This window comes from Panthera pardus, unplaced genomic scaffold, assembly GCF_024362965.1.
Source record: "Panthera pardus isolate Hobbes unplaced genomic scaffold, ASM2436296v1 HiC_scaffold_2, whole genome shotgun sequence".
Taxonomy (NCBI): Eukaryota; Metazoa; Chordata; class Mammalia; order Carnivora; family Felidae; genus Panthera; species Panthera pardus.
Genome location: NW_026526765.1, coordinates 142,361,671 through 142,380,257, shown reverse-complemented (window position 1 = coordinate 142,380,257; position 18,587 = coordinate 142,361,671). Strand labels below are relative to the sequence as shown.

At 37.0% G+C, this 18,587-nt stretch overlaps 1 long non-coding RNA gene across 4 annotated transcripts in view; it reads right to left on the bottom strand.

Moving 5' to 3' along the window:
* The window catches only part of LOC109278903 (uncharacterized), a 221,226-nt gene that overhangs the window by 73,760 nt on the left and 128,879 nt on the right, over positions 1–18,587 (bottom strand). For 3 of the 4 annotated variants that reach the window (XR_008423924.1, XR_002085906.2, XR_008423925.1), the window contains exons 2-3: positions 17,197–17,279; positions 8,604–8,711 (exon numbers count right to left, since the gene is read on the bottom strand). This is a non-coding gene — a long non-coding RNA (uncharacterized LOC109278903). Of the gene's footprint in view, positions 1–6,247; positions 6,480–8,603; positions 8,712–17,196; positions 17,280–18,587 lie in introns of those variants that run through there. The other variant, XR_002085905.2, reaches the window with a different exon arrangement.

Genomic DNA, 18,587 nt, shown 5'->3' with positions numbered 1-18,587 from the left:
GGATAGGGAGATTCCTTGTTCAACTTCAGGAATTCAGAAGTGAAATGGGGCCAAGCCCAGTTTTATTGCTAAAGCAGCGGTTATTATAATCGATGCTATGGGGTCAAGACTTTTTTGATATCGTTCATTGTCCTGAATATAGGTTAACGATAATTCCTATCACTAGGAGTATGGATGTGGTTGCTTGTGTTGGGAAGTATTTTGTGGATACTTCTATGGCTCGTTAATTTTTTTGTAAGAACAGGGATAATGGCTAGTATATTTATTTCAAAGCCAATTCAGATTATTAGTGAGAGCTTGTTACTACAATTAGGGTTCCTGAGATGACAGTTTCTGTGGAACTCTGTGTCTGTTTTTGTGCCAGTACCATACTGTCTTGATGACTACAGCTTTGTAACGTAACTTGATGTCTGGAATTGTGATGCCTCCAGCTTTGCTTTTCTTCTCCAAGATTGCTTTGGTTATTTGTGGTCTTTTGTGATTCCATACAAATTTTAGGATTGTATGGTCTCTGTACAAAACGCTGGTGGTTTTTGACAGGAATTGCACTAACTGTGTAGACTGCTTTGGGTATTTTAAACATTTTAACAATATTTGTTCTTCCAATTTGTGACCATGGATTATTTTCCATTTCTTTGTGTTGTCTTCAATTTCTTTTATCAGCGTTTTAAAAAGTATACTCATTTACTTCTTTGGTTAGGTTTATTCCTGGGTATCTTAAGATTTTTGGTGCAACTGTAAATGAGATCAATTCCCTTATTTTTCTGTCTGCTGCTCCATTATTTGTGTATAGAAATGCAAAAGAATTCTGTAGGTTGATTTGGCATTCTGTGATTTTACTGAATTCATGTATCAGTTGTATAAATTTTTCTGGTGGTGTCTTTTGGTTTTCCATATAGGGTATCACGTCATTTACAAATACTGAAAGTTTCACTTCTTCCTTGCCAGTTTAGATTCCTTTTATTACTTTGTATTGTCTGATGGCTATGGTTAGGACTTCCAATACAAAGTTAAATAAAAACAGTGAAAATGGACATCCCTGTCTTGTTCCTGACCATACAGGAGAACCTCTCAGGGTTGCCCCATTTATGATGATATTTGCTGTGGGTTTTTTGTATATGGCTTTTATGATGTTGAGGATTTTTTTTATCAAGAAAGGATGCTGTATTTTGTCTAATACTTTTTCTGCATCTATTGACAGGATCATATGGTTTCTATCCTTTCTTTTATTCATGTGGTGTATCACAATGATTGATTTGGGAATAATGAAACACCCTTGGATTTATTCCAGCCCAGGAATAAATCTCACTGGATCATGGTGAATGATTCTTTTAATGTACTGTTGCATTCAGTTTGGTACTATCTTTTTGAGGATATCTGCATCCATTTTCATGAGGGATATTGACCTGTAATTCTCCTTTTTAGTGGAGTTTTTGTCTGGTTTTCATATCATAATAATTCAGGCCTCATAGAATGTGTTTGAAACATTTCCTTCCATTTCTATTTTTTTGGACTAATTCAAGAAGAGTAAGTATTCACTGATTTAAGTGTTTGGTAGAATTCATCATTGAAGCCATCTGGCCCTGCACTTTGGTTTGTTGAGAAAGTTCTGATTATTTATTCAATTTCTTTGCTGGTTATCAATATGTTCAAATTTTCTCTTTCTTACTGCTTCAGTTGTGATCATTTATGTTTCTGGATATTTATCCATTTCTTCCAGGTTGTCCAATTTGTTGTCATATAGTTTTTCATAACATTCTTTTAGAATTGTTTATATTTTTGTGGTGTTGGTTATTTCTCATCTCTCCTTCGTGTTTTTATCTATTTGGGTCCTTTATCTTTTCTTTTTCATAATTCTGCCTAGGAGGTTATCAGTTTTATTAATTTTTTCCAAGAAACAGCTCCTGATTTCATTGATCTGTTCTATTGTTTTTTAGTTTCTCTATCATTTATTTTTGCTCTAATCTTTATTATTTCCCTTCTTGCTGGCTTTAGGCTTCATTTGTTTTTTTTATAGGTCCTTTAGGTGTTAAGGACAGGTTGTTAGAGATTTTTTTTTTTTTTTTACTTCTTGAGGTAGTTCTGTATTGCTATATACTTTCCTCTTAAAACTACTTTTACTGCAACCCAAAGGTTTGGGACTGTGGTGTTTTCATTTGCTTCCATATATATTTTTACTTTTTTGATTTCCTGGTTGACCTATTCATTGTTTAGTAGTACATTGCTTGACCACCATGTAGTTATAGTCCTTCCAGATTTCTTCTTGTGGTTGGCTTCAGTTTCATAGCATTGTCATCTCATGCATGGTATGACTTCAGTCTTTTTGAACGTTTTGATGATTTGTGACCTAGTATGTGATCGATTCTGGAGAATGTACCATGTACATTTTAAAAGAATGTGTATTCTGCTTCATGATGAAAAGTTCTGAATATGTCTGTCATGTCCATCTGGTCCAGGAAGTCATTCAAAACTATTGTTTCCTTGTTGATTTTCTGCTTAGTGCTTACATTAATGGACACATCATCTATGTTAAATTCCCGTAGAATATTATATTATTATCAATAAGTTTCTTTGTGTTTGTTAATGTTTTATATATTTGGCTGCCCACATGTTGGATTCATAAATATTTACAACTGTTAGACCTTCTTGTCGGATGGTTCCCTTTATTATTATATATTGTCCATCGTCATCTCTTGTTACAGATTTTGGTTTAAAATCTAGGTTGTCTGTGGCCTCTGGGTAGCTCAGTTGATTGTATGACTCTTGGTTTTGACCCAGGACATGATCTCAGGGCCATGAGATCAAGCCCTGTGCTGGGCTCTGTGCTGGGTGTAGAGCCTGCTTAAGATTCTTTCTTTCTTTCTCCCTCTGTCCCTCCCTCCCTCTGTAGCTTGTGTTCTTTTACTCTCTCAAATAAATAGAGTAGAATAGAATCTACTTTATCTGATATAAGTGTTATGACTCTGGCTTTGTTTTGATGTTCATTTGCAGGATAAATGTTTCTTATCCCCTCACTCTCTATCTGAAAGTGCCCTGAAGTCTAAAATCATTCTCTTAAAGGCAGCAGCATATCAATAGGTCTTGGGTTTTTGTTTTGTTTGAGTTTTTTTTTTTTTTTTTTAAATCCATTCTGACATCCTAAGTCTTCATGAGAGGGTTTAGTCCATTTACATTCTGAGTAATTATGTGTGTGTGCGTGTATGTGTATGTGTGTAACACAAGTGCCATTGTGTTACTTGTTTTGTCACAATTTCTGGAGATTTTCCCTGGTCCTTTCTTGTCTTTGTCCCTTTGGTCTTTCCTTTTCATTCAAAGAGTTGCTTTTAATATTATTTCTTGCAGGGTTGGTTTAGTGGTCATGTACTCCTTTAGTTTTTGTTTGGGAAACTCTTTATCTCTACTTCTTTTCTGATTACTAGCCTTGCTGGATAGTGTATTCTTGGCTGCAGATTTTGTACCATTCAGCATGTTGAATATATCATGCCACTTCTTTCTGACTTGCCAAGTTTCTGTGGAGGGATCTATAGCTAGCCTTATTGGTCTTCCCTTTTAAGTTAGAGACTGCTTTTAAGATATTTTTTCTTTCTCACTACATTTTGCAAATCTAATTACAGTAAGTCTTGGCATTGTCCTGCTTTTGTTGATTTTGATGGGAGTTCTCTGTTTCCCCTGGATTTGTGTCTTTTTCCTTCTCTAGATTAGGAAAGCTTTTAACTTTGATTTCTTCAAATAAATTTTCTGCCCCCTTCTCTCTCTTCTTCTTCTTCTGGGACTCCTATAATACAAATGTTATGTTTGGTGAAGTCATTGAGTTCCCTAAGGCTATTTTTGTGTTCCATAATTCTTCTTTGTCTCTTTTGTTCACCTATGTAATCTTCTATTTCATTTATGCGTTCCTCTGCTTTAACCATACTTATGTACACTGCATCCAGTCTGTTTCAAATCTCACTTACTTTATTTTTCACATCTGAATTTTTAAAATCTTTTACCTATGCCATAAGGGCCTCCCTTAAGACTTCCATTCTCTTCTCAAACCCAGTGAGTATCCCTACAATTATGGCTTTAACTCTCCATCAGGCATATTACTTATCTCTCTTTCAATTAGATCTCTGGCTGTAACCTTATCTTGTTTCATGCACCGTGAATGCCACAGTATTAGCACTTTGACTAAGTCTCTGTCTTCTTTTCTGTGTTAGAAAAACCTATTATGTTTCCTGCTCCTAAGAGTAAGGGCTTCATCATTTCTGATATTATTTTAATCTTTTCTCTTTTTTTCCTAATCAATTTTGTAAACATCTTGCAATATTTTATTAATTGTGTAAGTAAAGTCTCAGCTATTAGTTTCATTGATCTTCTGAAATTTCCATAGGCTTTATTTCTACTGGGATATTTCTTATTTCCTTTAGTCTACTAACTTTGGATATTATTTGTTGTTCTTTTTTCCAGTTCTTTTAGGTGTAATGTTAGATTGTGTATTTGAGAATTTTCTTATTTCCCGAGGCAAGCCCGAATCCCCATAAACTTCCCTCTTAGAACTCTGATCATGTCAAAGGGTTGGAACTGATGTTTCCATTTTCATTTGTGTTAAGGTATTGAGTTCCTCTTTGGTTCTTTCATTGATACATTGGTTTCTTGATGCATGCTGTTTAGCTTCCATGTATTAGTATCTTTTTTTTTCTTAAAATTGATTTCTAGTTTCATACTATTATAGTTTGAAATTATACAGATATGATTTCAAACTTCTGAAATTTATTGAGACTTTTTTGTGGCCTGGATTGTGTCTATATCACAGGGAAATGTTTCCTGTGATTTGCTGTTTGGGGATGGAACATTCGGTATATAAGTGTTAAAGTACATCTGTCCTAATGTGTGGTTCAAAGCTACTTTTTTCCTTATTGATTTTCTTTCTGGATGGTCTATGCATTGATGTGAGTGAGGTGTTAAAGTCCTTTACTATTGTTGTATTATTGCAGTGTCTCCCTTTATGACTGTTAATATGTGATTTATATATTTAGAAGCTATTATAGTGGGTTCACAGGTATTTACCATTGTATGTTCTGGTTGCATTGATAACTTTATCATTATGGAATGCCCTTCTTTATGTCCTATTAGAGTCTATTTAAAATCTAGTCTGAAATAAGTAATGCTAGCCAACCTTTTGTTTTGTTTTCCTTCCATTTGCATGGAATACATTTTCCATTACTTTACTTTTGGTCTGTATGTCTTTAGGTCTGTAGCAAATCTCTTGTAGACAGCACATAGATGAGCCTTGTTCTTTCATCCATTCATTAATCTTATGTCTTTTCATTGGAGCACATAGTCCACTTACATTTAAAATAATTATTGATAGGTATTATTCCCATTTTGTTGATCGACTGTTTTCATAGTTCTCTTTTCCTTTCTTCTTCTACTGATCTACTTCCCTTGAGATGGTCTCTTTGGCATCATGTTTAGATTCCTTTATTTTTTGTGTATCTATTTTAGATTTTTGGTTTGTGGTATCCATGACGTTCATATGTAACAGCCTATGTATATAGTAGTGTATATTAAGTGGAGGGTAGCTTAAGAACACATTTTAAAAGCACATTTTTATTTGCAAATCAATGTTTTATGATATGATGTTATTTTTTTACATCTTTTAAATTGTGTATCCCTTGACTAATTTTTATAGATGTAATTGATTTTACTACTATCGTCTTTTAAACTTCATAGTAGCTTTAAAAATGATTGATCTACTACCTTTACTGTGTGTATGCTTTTACAAGTGAAATTTTTTCCTTTCATAATTTTTCTTCTAATTATGGCTTTTTCTTTTCTGCTTAAAAGATTCCCTTTAATATTTTTTGTAACATCAATTTAGTGGTAATTAACTCCTTTAACTTTTGTTTGTCTGGAACACTCTTTATTTCTCCTTTAATCTTGAATGATAACCTTGATCCATAGGGTATTCTGGGTTGTAGGGATTTTCTCCCCCTTAGCTATTTGCAAGCCAGAAAGGAGAGGCATGATATATTCAATGTTTCTCCTGAAAATCCTGCTGATAGTCTTATGGATTTTCCTTCTATGTAATTCTTTCCTTTTCTCTTGCTACTTGTAACATTCTCTCTTTAATTTTTGCTATTATAATTACTGTGTGCTTTTATACAGAATTCTTTAGCTTCATATTGTTTGTTTGGATCTCTCTGCTTCCTGGATGTCTGCTCATTTGCAGATTTTTCAGCTATTATTTATTCAAATAAGCTTTATGCTCCTTTCTCTCTCTCTTCTTCTGGGAACCCCTATAAAGCGCCAACAAACATTAGGATGCTTGATGTTGGTACAGAGGTCTTTTAACCTATCCTTTTTTTTCTTCTTGCTGTTCACCCTGGTTACTCTCCACTATTCTTTCAGATTGCTGATCCATTCTTCTGCATCCTCTAGTCGACTGTTCATCCAGTCTTCTCTCAAGTCTCGTGAGTATGTATATGACCATTTTTGAGCTTTTTAACAGATAGATTAGGAAAGAACCAAAAGAAACAGAAATAACCAGAGTTTTGTCTTGTTCTTGTTCCTGTGTATTAAGTCTCCTAGTCTTGGAAGTATTGACGTATAATGTAGTGCCCAGCAGTGCAATCCCCCATGGTTATCAGAATCAGGTGTTCTAGGGGCATCCCCCCCCTGTGAGGTGTATGCACCCTCCTATTATGGCTGGGCTGTGACTGTTTGCAGGTGCACTGGTCAGCAGGGCTTGCCCCCCAGTTAAGTGCCTGAGAGGCCTGGCTACAGGGGCTTTGGGAGCACTTGTGGCTGAGGATAGACCTCAGCCTGGCTGTTTTCAGTGACTCAGTGCAAAGACTTTAGGTGTGTTGATCGGAATATCCTCCCCCCCCCCACACACACACACTTTCTCAAAGCAGAAGTTGCTTGAGAAAGGCAGCAATAACTGGGGGGGTTTCAGGACCCAACTATGTCTGCCTGGCAGGTATGTTGGGTGGGGCAGGTTCATAGGGGAGTACTAAGGCAGGGCATGCCTGTTAGCAAAATAAATGAAGAGTATCACAATTAGTTCCTACAAGTGTCCAACCACCTAGGCTGGAGGGCAAGAACAATGGGAGAGAGAAAAGATTCCTCTCCCTCCAGCACATAATAAATCTCCATGATCTTTCAAATCTTTTGTTTGGTGCTGGGTCACAGACTAAGTGATACAGCATGCTAGTTCTTTATGAGCCAAGAATCATTTTACTATAACATTCTGGCTCTCTTGGACTCAAACCTTTCTAATTTTCAAAAGTCCTAGAGATGAGACCTACTAATTAAAAAAAAAAAAAAATTAGGGGTCATCTTCCTACTGCAGGGTCCCATGGCTGGGGGTGCTCAGTGTGGGGTTTGACCAGCTTTCTTGTCAGGGACAACGTCCCTGCCTGTGATATCCTTTCCATATTTGCACTGGCCACACTATACCCATTCTGGTTCCTAAACATGTGTCTCCCCTCCCTATCCTTTTGATGGGGTCTTCTCTTTATGTCCCTAGTCCTTAGACTTAAGGGTTATTTGGGACTGAGTTTATTACATGTAGTTGTAGCCTTCTTGGGTCCTAGGAGGACATGAGCTCAGCATCCTCCTACTCGGCCATCTTCCCCATTCTCTTCATTATCCTTTGGAATCATAATATATGGTTATCAGTTTGCAAATAAGTCACAATGGATATTCAAACTGTATAATGGGGAGTACATTACTGACAGGGATTCCTTCACGATATAATTATGTGTGTGTGTTTATTTTTCCTGGCCATGCTCTAACAAATAACAGTGTGACTGTGTAAGATAGCAAAGTACATAACATGGGCCATGCAGTTCTGTCGTGCACAGTATCTTCAGCGTGGGCACCAGTAGACCGTAGTGTCACATTTTGGTACTACTGAAATGCATTTACAAAAGGAGAATACCTTAAGAATGTTTCCAGTTTTAAAGATTCTGTTTAGCTCACCAATCTATTGGTAAGTTCATTCATGAATACCACTCTTCTTCATACAGCTATTTTCAAATCCTACCCTAACTCCTCATATTGCTAAGCTAAAAACAAACAAAAGTTTTAGCCACATGCTCCTCAAGCCTAGTTAGAGTACTGGAAGGAAATATTTTATTTCCTAGGGAGGAAAAAGCAAAGGCAGGGGGAACCTTGGATAGGAAGGGTGAGATCTTGGACCATCTGGCGATAGTGTTAACTGTCCAGTTTCATTAAGAATTAAGCTAGTTGGAGAGAGTGGGGAAAGATGGCCGAGTAGGAGGATCCTGACCTCACCTCCTCCCATGGAAACACCAAAGCAACAACTACATGTATTGCAACTCATTCTGAAATTGACCTGAAGACTGGCACAACAGATCTTCCACAGCTACAGATATAAGGGAAAGGCCACAGAGAGGAGCACAGGATGGGCTGAGACACAGTTGGGAACCATACTCCTGGAGCAGGAATGTACACACAGGAGAGAGATCACAGGTGTGGAGGAATAAGAGGGATCAAGCCTCACACCTGGGAACCCACACAAAGAAGATGAGCCTCTCCCGCTGCCCCCCCCCCGCCCCCCGACCTGATGTGTGGCTTTCAAAATCAGCTGGGCTTACCTCCAGGAACATCAGAGGGGTATAGAACACTGACTAGCTGCTCATAAGGAGCCAGTGCTTTATCATCTGGTCCAAGACTCAGCTCCAATGCAGCAGTTTGTAACGCACCTGAGTTACACAAGACAGAGATTTATTGACTAATTTTAGAATGTGTGCCGGAGAGACATGTATCAGAAGTTTACCCCGAGGATGGAAGAGCTGGCAGGTACTATTTGTATTGCCCTTTTTCAGTGTAGCTACCTGGAAACTTACTAGGGCCTGTTCTGACATTCTCCATTTACCTTGCTAGCACTCTTTGCCCCATTCAGGCAGGGGCCCCTGCAAAACAACTGCCAACTTACCACACATCCCGTATGTCTCAGTTAGGACTATTGTCCTCTTGGGGTGACCAGCCCAATGCTTCACTCAGTGGCCAGCACCAGAGCCCCTAAAGAATCATTCCTGCTCCAGGGATGGGGAAGCTAGTCCTATCCACCAACATGGCCCCAGTAGTGAAATTCATGCCTCTCAGGCAGCTGTTCCAGGTGCAAGTCTTGCCTGCCAGTGCACACAGGGCAGTCTGGTGAGTCACTGCTGACAGCCAGGTTGAGGGATGAGCCTGCCTACAAGCATGCACACAGCCACTGGGGACATCTAGAGCATTTGGTTCTGGTGACCCAAGGGGATTGCTAACAAGGCACCACAAAACACCTACCTAGGGCCACACAGACAGAGACCCAATGAGGAGTAGAAGAATATGTTGCAAATGAAAGAACAAAACTTCAGAAAAAGAGCTAATGGAAATAGATATAAGCAATCTACCTGATAAAGAGTTCAAAGTAATGGCCATAAAGCTACTCATCCAACGTGAGAGAAGACTGAATGAGAACTTCAACAAAGAGAAAATAGAAAAAGTATCAGATCTGAAAGACACAATAACTGAAATATACAATATACTACAAGGAATCAACAGCAGATAAGAAGACACAGAAGAATATAGCTGGAAGACAGGGTCCTAGAAAGCAACTACCCTGAACAAAAAGAAAGCCAAATTAAAAATAAAAGAAATGGGTTAAGGGACAAATTCAAGCATATTAAAATTCACATATTAAGGGTCCTAGAAGGGAAAGGGGCAGAAGACACATGTGAAGGAAGGATACCTGAATACTTCCCCACCTGGGGAAAAAATCAGACGTCCAGGAAGCACAAAGAGCCCAAAACAAGATGAACCTAAGTGGCACACAACAACACATAGTAATTACAATGTTGAAAATTTAAAGACATAATCTTAAAAGCAGCAAGAGAAAAGGAAACAGTTACATTCATTTCAGCTAAAACTTTATAGGCCACTGGGAAAAGCATGACATATTCAAAGTGCTGAAAGAAAAACAAAAAACTTACTACCAAGAACACTCTAACTTCAATTCATTCAGAATTGAAGGAGAAACAGTTTCCCAGACAAAAGTTTATGAGATATTAAAGAGACTTCTTTAAGTGGAGAAGAAAATGCCATAGCTAGAAGTAAATTTCACTGGGTAAAGCAAACATGGAGTTTGTATATCAGTCACTTATATCTACAAAAGTAGTCAAATGAAACAATACACAAAGAGGTAAAGTATGACATGTACAGAAAACATAGATGAGGAAGTGAAAGTACAGTGTTTTAGAATGTATTTGAACTTCAGCAACCATCAAGTTAATATAGACAGACTGCTAAATACGTAGGATTTTATATGAAACTCATGGCAACCACAAACCAAACACCTACAGTAGATACACAGCAATCATGTAAATCAAATCACAAGGGAAAACAACACGAGAAGAAAAAAGGGAGCAGACCCATAAAAATAACAGAAAAATCCGCATGTAAAAATGGCAATACATAAATATCAACAATTATTTTAAATGTACATGGATTACATGCTCTAAAAGATATAGAATGACTGAATATATTAAAAAAACAAAACCAATGATGCTGCCTATAAGGGACTTAATTCAGATCTAAAAACACATACAGACTGAAAATGAAGGTATGGGACAACATATTTCATGCCAGTGTTGTGGGGCGGGGGGAGGTTGGGGTAGCAATATTCATACCAGACAAAATCTACTTCAAAATAAATACTGTCAAAAGAGACAAAGAGGGCATGACATAATGATAAAAGTTTCAATCCAACAATAGGTTATAACAGTGGTAAATATCTATGCATCCAACATTGGAGCACCTGAATACATAAAGCAGATACTAACAAATTTAGAGGGAAGAATTTTTTAGTATATATACACTAAGAGCAAAGTAGCAGAAAGATAATTTACAAAACCAACCACATTTAAAATTGCATCAAAAAGAGGTCCATACCTGGGAATAAATTTAATCAAAGAGGTAAAAAAAAAAACTGGTACTCTGAAAACAGTAAGACTTTGATGAAAGAAATTGAAGACAACACAAATAAATGGAAAGATAAACCATGCGCCTGGATTTTAAGAATTAATGATGTTACAATGTCCATACTATCAAAAGCAATTGACAGATTCAATGCTGTCCCTACCAAAATACTAATAGCACTTTTCACAGAACTGTAACAAATAATTCTACAACTTGTATTGAACCACAACAGATGCCAAATAGCCAAAGCAATCTTGAGAAAGAACAATAGCCCTGAAGATTTTCACAATCCCAGATTTCAAACTCTATTACAAAGCTACATTAATAAAAACAGTATGGTATTGGCACAAAAATAAACACAAAGATTAATGAAACAGAAAAGAGAGCCCAGAAATAAACCCATGTTTATATGGTAAATTAATCTATGACAACGGAGGCAAGAATATACAATGAGAAATAGTCACTTCAATAAATGGTGCTGAGAAAATGGAATACCTACATTCCAAAGAATGAAATTGGGTCACTTTCCTGCACCATACACAAAAATTAATTCAAATTATACTAAAGACCTAAATGTAAGACCCTAAACTGTGAAACTCCTAAAGGAAAGTGTAGGCAGCTAAGTCTTGAACATTGGCTTTTGCATATCTTTTTGGATATAACTCCCCAACCAAGAGAAACCTAAGCAAAAATAAGCAATCAGGACACACACTAAAAATATTTTGCACAGTGAAGGAAACCATAACCCAAACAAAAAGACAACCTACTGAATGGGATGTGATATTTGCAAATGATACATTCAATAAGGGGTTAATATCCAAAATATATAAGGAATTTACACATCTCAATGCCAGAACAAAACAAAAACACATAGAATCTGATTATAAAATGCATACAAAGGACCTGGATGGACTTTTTTCTAAAGACAACATACAGATGGTCAGCAAACACCTGCAAAGATATGTAAAATTTCACACCAGCCAGATTTGCTAAGGGAAGATCAGGCATAGCAAGTGTTGGTGGGCAAGGGAGGAGAGAGAAATAAATAACTCAGTATTTATTGAGTAAATATTTATGAGAAATACTGAGTATTACTGAGTATTACTCAGGTACCTGAGTAATAAATTTCTCATGTACTGATGGTAGGAATGTAAATTGGTGTAGCCACTGTGAAAAACATACCTTGTGACCAAGGAATTCTACTGGCAGGTACCTGCTCAATGTAAACAAAAACTCCAATATGTGTACCCTATGCTCTTTGTAGCATTATTTACAACAGCCAAGATATTGAAGCAACCTAAGTGTGTCCTGACAGGTGAATGGATAAAGAAAATGTGGTATATAAGCACAATGGAATAATATTGAACCATAAAAAAGAATGGTTATCTTGCCACTTACAACATAGTTGGACCAAGAAGGCATTTTACTAAGAGAAAGAAATCAGAAAGAGAAACACAGCTATTTTATGAATAATAAAAATGAATGAGATCATAAATACACAGAACAAACTTGGCAAAGGGGAGGTTTGTGGGGAAACAGATGAAGTAGGGGAAGGGAATTAAGAGGTACAAACTTACAGTTATAAGATAAATAAGTCATGGGGATGAAAAGTACAAAACAGGGAATATACTCAAAAATATTTTAATAACTTTGTATAGTGACAGTAACTACACTTACTGTGGTACACATTTTATAATGTATATAATTGTAGACTTACTATGTTGTACATGGAAGCCAATATATATCAACTACACTTCAATCAAAAATAAAATTTAGGGGCACCTGGGTGGCTCAGTCGGTTAAGAGTCTGACTTCAGCTCAAGTCATGATCTCATCCGTGAGTTTGAGCCCCGTGTCAGGTTCTGTGCTGACAGCTCAGAGCCTGGAGCATGCTTTGCATTCTGTGTCCCCCTCTCTCTGCCTCTCAAAAAAATTTAAAAATCAAATTAAAAAAAGAATTAATTTGGATGGAACTAGAGTGAACCAGTCAGTGACAACAGCAGAAAAAATAGTGCTATAATTTTGGGGGTCATTAATCTAGAAGTAACTGATCATCTATCTTCTGCAAATCAAGTGATTATGTGAAAACTCCTACAAGTGGGGGCTTTGTGTTACTCTTCGAAGTAACTGGGTCATTCTGTTTCCAAGTCTGATCACATTATAATTTCTGTGGCAGGGATCAATGATGTACCAAATAAGACTGGTAGTTAGAAATGGCATTAGACATGGTCTATAGTACAAAGTGCTAGAAGCAAACATTCTATAGCTCCCATTTCAAGGCAGACGTCTTGAAAATGTCACAATATTTGGGTTTAAAAAATATATTAGAAAGATTCATACTACGATCGTGTTATTTCCAATATATCAAACATGAAAAACCAAACTTTGAGGTGATGAAATCACATATATACTTGTCCGCTTCTAATAGCCATTCGTAAAATGGAGGAAATAGGAAAATATATTTTAAAATTCTTTCTGCATATCATTTAAATTGCAGGCCTGACTTTCTAAACTGACCAGCTGCTAATCTGATGTGGAAGTCTTCTTTGTGCAATGAGTCCGCTGTTTCCAAGGCTTTTAGAAATGCTTAGTTTGCCACTAAACTAGCTTCAATACGACATTCCCTGGAGCTATGTTCATCAGCGGAATATTCCAAGTCTTCCCAGAACACACAACCCAGCATTCATGCATATGTACATACAAGCATTTGCATACTACTCACTGTTTATGGATTTTAGAAGACATACCAAGTTGGAGACACAGGACAGTTGGCACTATTGATTAGATCGTCATTAGGAATACCATTGTCCTTATTAAACAAGGATGTTCTTGATGGTGATTAAACTTTCTGTCCAGCTGTTTCATAGAGATGATAGTGATGCTGCTAATATCTAAATCTTACTTACCGTGTGCCGAAGCTGTTGTAAGCATTTTCATATGCCATATATAAACTTCTCTCACTAGTTCTATGGGGTTGCTACTATTTTACAGCAGACAAAACTGCAGTATAGCGATGTTGAATACAACGTAAGTGTACATAGCTATAAGTAAAGACCTTTGTTTCATGAAGTGTATTCAATAAATATGTGTAAAATAGATGGATAATGACCTCAGAAAGAAAGTCTGAGGCATGTACAATTGAACTGCACATTTGTCACCCCCAGTACTCAAAGAATATCATTCAAACTATTTCGGATCGGCCTAAAATTTTTCAGAGCAATTCGAGGTTCTGTTCAATTCCATTAAAAAGTGAATTTTGTTTTGTTGTGCTTTAGTTTCATCTCAATACTGGAAATACTCCGACATATTTTATATTGCCCTCAACCCTCTAAATGCATGTTTTGCTTCAGCTAGATAGTTTAAAAAAAATACTGAGGAGAAAATGAAGAAGCCTAGCCTCACAAACTTATTTTAAAAAGAGCACTGGGGTAGGGGCTGAATAAAGCTGTAAATGAAAAATAAGAAGTCAAATATCCCTCTAACCACATCAGATAAAATGCTTAAAAATGTTTCAGAATGGGATACTTTCAATCCAAATGTAATGAAAATAGAAAACTTCTATGGAAAACCAAATATGTTAACCAGTTGAATAAATTAGGCTCAACAAAACATGAGAAAGTACACTGGAAGAAATAATCTTGTTTAGAGGAGCAAATAGATTGGATAATATTATTTTGGGAAAAAAAAAAAACAAAAACAAAAACTAAAAACATGCCTTAATGTTGACTAAGTACCTAGATCCATTTCCTAGGATTTTGAGGAAAATAAAGTCATTATGTTTACTCCCACTTTTAACATTATATCAAAATTTGTATCAAAATCTAAAAATCAACTTTGATTAAAACATAACATTTATATTAGTAAGTGAAAAGTAAGAAGACAATCTCTACACTGCTCTGGCATGGATATGATGCTTAGAAAGTAGCTGGAGGGTCAGGATTTAGCAACCGTATGCTAAATCCATAAAACCAGGTCTGAGTTTTTTAATTGAATATCTGTGAGGAAAGTATACTACCTTACTAAAGAGACAAATACACAGGGAAAAGTATTCGAGGATAAATTTCATAGTTAAAAGTAAGTGGGACTGTTCCAAAAAGGAAAAAAGTGATAGAGAAAGGATTAAATCAGAGGAACCCTACTGATAAGAATGAAGAATATGTGGGATTCTTTAATGAGTTGGTCAACACAGTAACAAATGCCTTGCCTGATAATCCAACCGTCAACAAGCCTAAGGTCCTTACTATAATTAAATGATTGTGCAGTAAACTGTTATATCTGACTACAACCATATACTTTAGGCTCCAAAATGCCAGACCCCATATAATTGCTTCCTCACCGAGAGGAAAGGTAAAGGTAAAATCTTTATGAATATATTCAGGAAACAGAAGCAAATGTGTACTAATTCTGAACCCTCACAACACAAAAGGTACAAAACAACCTTGTATTAAAAATTCAAATGGACCTTAGAGGTCCAAGATGGCAGCCACACAACCTACAACTACATATGGAGGAATGCCTCTTGAGGAAGAACTAAGGGGTGATTGAATGCTTCTGCACAACAGAAAGTAGAGGGAAGCTACATAGAAAGGCAGGGTGACAGAGAAACAGTAACCCATCACTGTTGCTGCAAAATGCTGAACAGAGGGAGATCAGTGAGGGGCCCATGTGTAGATTTCTTGCCCTTAAAAAAAAAAAGTGATTTGAAGGACAGCTACACTTTAAGTGAAGGGAATCCATTTACTAACCCTAGAACTTTCCCACATGTGGGAGAATTAGTGGATCTTTCTCCCAGCATCACAGGCACTGGCAAGTGCTGTAGTTTATGGTCCCCCTCCAACATGATAGCACAGACAGAACAGTCTAGGTGCTCTAGCCAGCCTTCTAGGGCAGCCACAGTGATCCCTGGGCTCCCAGCCCATACTAGCTCCAGCTGGCCCACCAAGGGAACTATAGTGTGGCCTTCATGAGGAGAACCCGAACCTGTTTCCAGTCTAACTCCAGCCACCTTAACAGGCGGCCTGCACACACCTGAGAAGCATGTGGCCAGTGCCCACTCGAATGCCAACTGTCTCACCACAGCACCCACTGTATGGAGTACCCCAGCCTATGCCTGCTCTACCTCCAATTATCTTGCCAGCATGGTCCAGGCATGGAGTACCCTTGTCCATACCCACTCCAGTCACCCTGCCAAGGTGAATGCAACACCCCATCAGGCATCTGTTCCAGTTGTCCCTCTAGGCTGGCCCCCATATGGAGTGTCCCAGGACTTCCAGCACATGCCAGCTCCAGCTGTAGCTATTCCTATGTAAGGAACACTGCAGGCATTGCCCGCTTCAGCTTTAGACTTTCTGCCATTGTGGCTCTGGTGCAAAGCATCCTGGAGATACCTGGTCTGGGGCCCTTACAGCTCCAGCTATCCTTTTGGGGTGGCCATAGTGCAGAGCAACCCAGGAACCAGATCCTACACCTGCTCTAACCAGCCAGCCAAAGCCACAAGGTACGTACAATGTATACACAGTACGTTCCTACACAAGGGACCTCGTTTAAGACAGGAAAAGTAGCTGTTCCACCTAATTCATAGAAACAAATATAGAAAAGAACACAGAGTGAGAAAGCATAAAACTGTGTTCCAAATGAAAGAACAAAACCTTAGAAAGAACCACCTGAAACGGAGATAAGCCATCTACTTGGTAAAAAGTACAAAGTAATGATCACAAAGGTGCTCCAGGGACTTGAGAGAAAGGTGGATGTATTCAGGGACAATGTCAACAAAGAGACAGAAAATACAGAAAAAAAATATCAAATTTGAATAAAATGAAAATTAGAATAGAAAGAATCAACAGCAGATTGGACCATGCAGAAGAACTGATCAGTGATTTACAAGACAGGGTGGTGGAAAGCACCCAAGCTGAACAGCAGAAAGAAAGAAGAATTTAAAAATTAGGATGGCTTAAGGAAATTCTGTGATGAAGTCAAGAACAATAACTTTCACATTATGGCCCTCCCAGAAGAAGAAGAGACAGAGGAGGTAAAACGCTTATTTGAAAAAATGATAGCTTAAAGTATCTCCAACATGGGAAAATAAGCAAATATCCAGGCCTATGAAATACAGAAAGCCTTTTCCAAGATTAACACCAAAGAGGTACACAACAAGACATATAATAATTAAAATGGCAAAAATAAAAGAGAACCTAAAAGTGGAAAGACAAAAAAACGAAAGTTACATACCAGAGAAACCCAATAAGGCTATCACTGATTGTTCAGTAGAAACGTTGCTGACCAGAAGGGTGGGACATGAAATATTCAAAGGGCTGAAAGAAAAAACAAAAACAAAAATATAACCAAAAATATTTTGCACAGCAAGATTATCATTTAGAATTGAAGAAGGAATAAAGAATTTTAAAGAAAAACGTGATTTAAAGGGGTTCATCACCATTAAACCAGCCTTACCAGAAACATTAAAGGGACTTCTCTATATGGAAAAGAAAAGGTCATCAGTAGAAGAAAATTATGAAAAGAAAAAAAAATTTCATTGGTAAAAGCAAACATACAATAAAAGTAGTAGATTAATCACTTACAAAGGTAGTATAACATTAAAAGACACTAATAGTAAAATCAAGTCTATCTAAAAAATTTAAGGGTACACAAAATGACATAAAATGTGACAGTTACATTTAAAAATACGGAGAGGGATAATAAAAACGTAGCTCTTTTAGAAGGTGTTCATACTGCTATATACATAGGACTTTATATATGGACCTCACAGTTCACAAAACGAAAACCTATGATTCATTCACAAAGGTAAAGAGAAAGGATTCCAAACATGACACTAAAGAAAATCATCATATCTATCCCAAGGGAAGAGAAAAAAGAAGGAACAGAGAACTACAAAAAAACAACCCGGAAAACAATTAAGAAAATGGCAGTAAGTACCTATCTATCAATAACCACTTTAATGTAAATGAAATAAATGATCCAATCAAAAGACAGAGTATCTAAATGGATAAAACAAAACCAAAACAAAAACAAAAATGAAGTACATTCTTCCCACAATAGATTCACTTCAGAACTAAAGACACATATACTCTGAAAGTAAAGGTGTGGAAAAATATACTCCACCTAAAAGAAAGAAGGAAAATAAGGCTGGATTAGCAATAGACATTATGTATGTATGTATGTATGTATGTATGTATGTATGTATTTATTTCATGTTTGCTTATTTGAGAGAGAGAGAGAGCGTGAGCAGAGGAGGGGCAGAGAGAGGGAGACAGAATCCAAAGCAGGCTCCAGGATCTGAGCTGCCAGCACAGGGCCAGACGTGGTGCTCCAACCCACAAACCCTGAGATCATGAACCGAGCTGAAGTCAACTGACTGAGCCACCCAAGCACCCCAGCAATAGACTTTAAAATCAAAACTGTAACAAGAGACAGAGAAGGGTATTACAGAATGATAAAAGGCTGAGTCCAACAAGAGGAAGTAACAATTGTAAATATCTGTGCTTCCAACACAGGAGGATCTAAATATAGAAAGTAAATATTAACAGATAATAAAGGAAGAAACCGATAATAATATAATAATAGTAGGGATTTTAACACCCCACTTGTATCAATGGATAAAT